The sequence below is a fragment of the Amblyraja radiata genome, chromosome 10 (assembly GCF_010909765.2).
Source record: "Amblyraja radiata isolate CabotCenter1 chromosome 10, sAmbRad1.1.pri, whole genome shotgun sequence".
NCBI lineage: Eukaryota > Metazoa > Chordata > Chondrichthyes > Rajiformes > Rajidae > Amblyraja > Amblyraja radiata.
The window spans coordinates 16,351,371-16,358,378 of NC_045965.1; positions in this window are offsets into that span (position 1 = coordinate 16,351,371).

The following is a 7,008-nucleotide window of genomic DNA, read 5'->3' on the forward strand; positions in this document are numbered from 1 at the left end:
TAATGACTTAATTTCACTTTTATTCCAATTTATTCTATATCCGGAGAAAGAGCCAAATTCCTCTATTAGATTTAATAGATTCGGGATGCTCGTTTGGAAGTTTGTAATCTATAAAAGTATATCATCTGCATATAGTGATATTTTATTAATAGTATCCTTAGTATTATATCCCTGAATATCCGGATGCCTTCTTATCATTTCAGCAAGCGGCTCTATCATGTGCAAATAGCATAATTGAAATTTTGAAGATAATATATTATTAGTTAGTATTCTTGCCATTGGTTTATCATATAGTCATTTAACCCATCTGATAAAATTCTCTCCCATATTAAATTTTGGAGTACTTTGTACAAATACTGCCATTCTACCTGATCAAATGCTTTCTCTGCATCCAGAGATATAACTGACAAGTCTTCCTTTTCCGTTTTGTATGAATACATTATATTAAAAAGGCGTCTCAAATTGTTAGATGATTGTCTTTTAGGTATAAACCCCGTTTTGGTCCGGATTTATCAATTTATTAATATATTTACTCGATCTTCTTGCTAAAGTTCTTGCTAAAAATTTCTGATCTGTATTTAGCAGTGATATGGCTCTATATGAGCCCGGTTCTTCTAAGTCCTTATCTTTTTTAGGTATTAACGTAATTGTGGATTCGGCTAATGTTTCTGGTAATTTATTTTCGGTAAAGGCATATTTATATAACTTAAATAACCGTGGTACCATTAACTCCTGGAAACCTTTATAAACCATCTGGTCCTGGCGTTTTCCCATTTTTCAGCTCTTTTATTGTTTCACTTATTTCTTCCCTTGTGATCTGTGCTCCTAATTACTCTTGTTCCAAAATAACCAATTTTGGCAGATTACAATTATCTAAACAATCTACAATTATATTGTCTTCTATTTTAGTTTTAGACGTATACAAGTTTTGATAAAATTGGGCAAACCTTTTTATTAATATCCTGGGGTAACGTTAATAGTTCCCCATTCTCTGATTTGATTTTAGTAATCGTCTTTTCCTTCTCCTGTTTCTTCAATTGTCTAGCCAGAAGTTTATGTGGTTTATCACCAAATTCAAACTGTGCCTGTTTTGTGATCAGAAATAATCTTATTACTCTTGCCGATAATATTCGATTAAGTTTAAATTTCAATAATGTGATCTTATTATGTTTATCTATAGTTGGGTCTATTGCGTTATCTAATTCTAATATTTTAATTTCCTTTTCTAAAGTCTCTTGTTCTATGGAGTTCTTTTTATTTTGGTAACTTTGATATGAGATTATAACTCCACGTATAAATGCCTTAAAAGTTTCCCATAATAAAGATGGTGAAATGCCTGGTGTCTCATTTGTATCAAAAAAGAATTTAATTTGTTGTTTTAAATACTCATAACCTTGTGGATTATTAATTAACTGTGTATTAAAACGCCAAAACGATTTTATACCTGGCGTTCCCTCTAGTTTTAAAGTAAAGGTCAATGGTGAGTGATCAGAAATAATACTATTGTGATATTTAGGGTTAATCGTATAAGGAATTAATTTTGTGTCCACTAAAAAATAATCAATTCTCGAATAAGTTTTATGTACCGCTGAGTAAAATGAGTATTCCCTTCCCGTAGGGTTGACTATTCTCCATATGTCTGTTATATTAGTGTTTTTTATATATATGTTTAAAAATTCACTAGTTTTAGATTTAACCTTACTCTTCCTTACTTTTATTGATTTTTCTAAATATGTATCTATAACACAATTAAAACCCCCCCTAATATTATGTTTTGGTAATTATACTCATCTATTATATCCGTGATTTTCTTTAAAAATTTGGGTTATCAAAATTTGGTGCATAAATATTTATCAGAGTCAGTGGTGTAGAATAAATTTCTCCTGCCACAATAGTGTACCTTCCTTCCTTATCAGATATAGTGTTCATTGACATAAATGGTATGCCTTTCCGAATAATAATAGCCGTACCTCTAGCTTTAGAAGTAAATGACGAATAATAAGTTTGGCCTATCCAATTAGCTTTTAGTCTCATCTGTGTTTGTAATTTCACATGCGTTTCTTGTAAAAACGCAATATCCACCTTTAAAGATTTTAATTGAGCCATAATCTTACCCCTTTTAATTGGATTGTTCGCACCCCTAATGTTCCAACTACAAAATGTGATTCCTCCATTCCTTTTTCCCCTAATGTCTTGCATTCTTAATTAGTTTTGCTAGTTTTAATTCATGTGGTTTGGTTAAAAACCTTGAGGTTTTGGGTGTGGGGTAACCGTCCCCTATTAACGTTATTTTACATCTCCTCCGTCTGTAGAACCTCCATAGGAAGAAAAAAGAAGTGCGTAAACCATATAACAGTGAAATATAATTTTTAAAAAAGAGTGATTTTTTTTTTAAAAAAAGGAAAAAGCTAGTTAAAGAAGAATGGAAAAATTTATTAAAATAAAAAACTTCAGCTAAGCTAAGCCGGTCTCTAGCGGCGGACATTTTCGAATGTTGCGGAAAGCTAAGGTAAGCTAAGCTGTAGCGGCGGACATTTTTGAAAGTTGCGGAAAGCTAAACTGAGCTAAGCTCTAGCGGCGGACATTTTCGAATGTTGCAGAAAGCTAAGCTGAGCTAAGCTCTAGCGGCGGACATTTTCGAATGTTGCAGAAAGCTAAGCTAAGCTAAGCTCTAGCGGCGGACATTTTCGAATGTTGCGGAAAGCTAAGCTCTAGCGGCGGACATTTTCGAATGTTGCGGAAAGCTAAGCTCTAGCGGCGGACATTTTCGAATGTTGCGGTAAGCTAAGCTAAGCTAAGCCGGTCTCTGGCGGCAGACATTTTCGAATGTTGCGGAAAGCTAAGCTAAGCTCTAGCGGCGGACATTTTCGAATGTTGCGGAAAGCTAAGCTAAGCTAAGCTAAGCTCTAACGGCGGTCATTTTCGAAAGTTGCGGAAAGCTAAGCTGAGCTAAGCTCTAGCGGCGGACATTTTCGAATGTTGCGGAAAGCTAAGCTAAGCTCCAGCGGTGGACATTTTCGAATGTTGCGGAAAGCTAAGCTAAGCTATAGCGGCGGACATTTTTGAATGTTGCGGTAAGCTAAACTCTAGCGGCGGACATTTTCAAATGTTGCGGAAAGCTAAGCTAAGCTCTAGCGGCGGACATTTTCGAATGTTGCGGAAAGCTAAGCTAAGCTAAGCTCTAGCGGCGAACATTTTCGAATGTTGCGGAAAGCTAAGCTAAGCTCTAGCGGCGGACATTTTCGAATGTTACGGAAAGCTAAGCTAAGCTAAGCTCTAGCGGCGGACATTTTCGAATGTTGCGGAAAGCTAAGCTAAGCCCTAGCGGCGGACATTTTCGTATGTTGCGGAAAGCTGAGCTAAGCTCTAGCGGCGGACATTTTCGAATGTTGCGGAAAGCTAAGCTAAGCTAATCTCTAGCGGCGGACATTTTCGAATGTTGCGGAAAGCTAAGCTAAGCTAAGCTAAGCCGGTCTCTAGCGGCAGACATTTTCGAATGTTGCGGAAAGCTAAGCTAAGCTAAGCCGGTCTCTAGCGGCGGAAATTTTCGAATGTTGCGGAAAGCTAAGCTAAGCCGGTCTCTAGCGGCGGATATTGTCGAATGTTGCGGAAAGTAAAGCTTTTTTTTTTTTTTGAAAATATTATTTATTGGAGATAGGTACATAACCTATTACATCATTACAGTCTTACATTTTTAAATTGATAATATTGTCAATTATTATTACATTGTCTCCAATACCTTTTGCCTTTTTTTTTTTAAACTAGATAGAACTAAAGAGATAGATGAAGTAAAGAAATAAAAGAAAGAAAGAGAAGAAAAACAAAAAAAAAAAAAAAAAAAAAAAAAAAAAAGGAAAAAGCTAGTTAAAGAAGAATGGAAAAATTTATTAAAATAAAAAACTTCATTCGAGATATATTCGTACATTTCAAAGTATAGCATTTCATCCATTCTTTAGCCCGAGTGCTAGTCAGGTTCCTGTGCTGAACTATTCTGACCCTTTAAGTAATCAATAAAAGGAGACAATGTTCCAACGAATAATTCCTGTTTGTCCAACAGGGAAAATCTGATTCTTTCCACGTTTAAGGTCTCCGTCATTTCTATAATCCACATTTTGATTGTGGGGGCCGTAGGGCCTTTCCAAAATTTTAGAATTAATTTTTTTCCTGTTATTAAACTATAATCAATAAAGTTTCTTTGTGTTGTTCTAAATGTTTGATTTAATTCTAATATTCCGAGTATTATTAATTTTGGATCTGGGTCCAATTGTGTGTTGGTTACTTTAGATATTATACTGAAAATATTTACCCAGAATTTTTTAATTTTTATACAGTTTGCAAACATATGAGATAATGTAGCTTCTAAATGTTGACATTTATCACATATAGGTGAGATATGTTGAAACATTTTATGTAGTTTTGTTTTTGAATAATGTAACCTATGTATTACTTTAAATTGTATTAGAGAATGTCTGGCGTTTAGTGAACTCTGATGTATGTGTTGCAAACTTTCTTCCCAAGTATCTTTCGTTATTACTTGATTTAATTCTTTTTCCCATGTTTGTCTGTGTAAGTCCGTCGAAGGAATGTCACTGTCTAATAAGATATTATATATATAAGATATTAATTTTTCTGTATTAGGATGTTTGTTCCAACATTCATCAAGAATTTCTGAATTTCTAATTCGAAAATTTTGAGAGTTCGATTTTACATTATCTCTAAGTTGAAGATATCTGAAATAATCATTTCCTCGAAGTCCATAAGTCTGTTGCAACTCCTGAAATGTCAGAAAAGTGCCTTCCTTGTAAAGTTGTCCCATATTTTTAATTCCATAATTCTTCCATTGTGTAAAACCCCCGTCCAACCATGAAGGCTTAAACAAAGGATTATTCACAATTGGAAGAAAAAGTGATAAATTATCTAATTTTAATGTCTTTTTTAATTGTTTCCAAATTCGTATAGCACTAAATATTATAGGGTTTTCCCTATAAATTTTTTTGTTTAATTTAGACGTAGCAAATAATATCGAACCGATATCAAAAGGTAAACAATCTTCCTTTTCCATTTTTAACCAGTCTGGTTGATGATCTATTTCTTCCAACCAGAAATTCATATTTTCGATATTAACTGCCCAGAAATAAAACAAAAAATTAGGTAAAACCAAGCCTCCATTTATTTTTGATTTACACAAGTGTCTTTTGTTTATCCATGATTCTTATAATCCCAGATAAAATCATTAACAATAGAGTCCAATTTAAAAAAAAAAATTTTTGCCAGATATATCGGAATTGTCTGAAAAAGGTATAATATTTGCGGTAAAAAAATCATTTTTATGGCATTAATTTTGCCAACCATTGAGATAGGAAGTGTTTTCCAGTATTGAATATTCTTATGTAGTTTGTTCAGTAATGGGGGGAAATTTGCTTTAAATAATGATGTATATATCTTCGTTACATAAATACCTAGATATTTAAATTTTTCATTTACTATTTTAAATGGAAATTGTTGTATTATCTGTTTGTTATGTTCCCTTATTGACATAATTTCACTTTTATTCCAATTTATTCTGTATCCTGAAAGTGAACCAAATTGGGTTATTAGCTTTAATAAGTTTGGAATACTAATTTCTGGTTTTGTAATGTAAATTAATACATCATCTGCGTATAGAGAAATTTTATTCACTGTGTCCTTTGTGTTATACCCATGTATTTCCGGATGCCCCCTAACTCTTTCTGCCAGTGGCTCAATAGCAAGCGCAAATAATAATGGAGATAACGGGCATCCTTGTCTACAACCTCTAGATAGGCTAAATTTAGATGACAACCTTTGGTTTGTAAATATTCTAGCCGTGGGATTTGTATATAACAGTTTTATCCATGTACAGAATTTCTCCCCTAGCTGCATCTTTTCCATCACCGAAAATAAATAAGACCATTCGACCTGATCAAATGCTTTTTCAGCGTCAAGTGAGATTATTGCTAGATCTTCATTAATAATTCTCTTGGAATATATAATATTGAATAATCTTCTTAAATTATAATATGAGTACCGTTTCTGAATAAAGCCTGTTTGGTCAGGGTGTATTAATTTATTCATCACTGTACTTAATCTATGCGCTAGTATTTTAGTTAATATTTTCTGATCTGTATTTAAAAGTGCAATTGCTCTGTATGACCCCGGGTCTTCCGGATCTTTATCAGCTTTAGGAATAAGTGTTATTATAGATTCATTTAAAGTGTCTGGAAGTTTCTGTTGAGTATAGATATACTCATACAGTCTTTGTAAACGTGGGCAAAGCAAATCATAAATTTTTTTTGTAAAATTCGGAGCCTAAACCATCTGGTCCTACTGCTTTACCATTTTTTAAAGAGCCAATAGACTCCTCAATATCCTTTATCGTAATCTCCCTTTCTAATAATTCTCTATCGTTTGAATCTAAACCTTTTAAATTACATTTTATTAAAAAATCTGCTATTCCTTCTGATTGTGCTACGGCTTTAGTTGAATAAAGGTTATGATAGTATTGGAGAAATCTATCATTTATGTCCTTGGGCATTTTGAATAATTCTCCTGTCTCTGTTCTAATTTTATGAATTATTTTTTCCCCTTCCATTTTTCGTAACTGGCGTGCTAATAGTTTTTGTGGTTTGTCTCCAAATTCAAAATGTAATTGTTTGGTTTTTTGATAAAGTTTTATTACTTGTTCTGAATACATTTTATTTAATTTATATTTCAATACAGCAATTTTATTATGTTTTAACGTAGATGGCATTCTCGCATTTTCTATATCTAGTTGCTTGATTTCACTTTCCAATGTTGTTGCTTAATCCTGTTCTCTTTATTATAAAATGCTTGAGCAGAAATTAATGTACCTCGAACATAAGCTTTGAACGTTTCCCACATAAGAGAAGTAGGTGTGTCAGGGTTGTCATTTACCTCAAAAAATATTTGAATCTGTTTAATAATATATTCCTGGCATGATCTTTCGTTCAAAATTTGTGGGTTAAATCT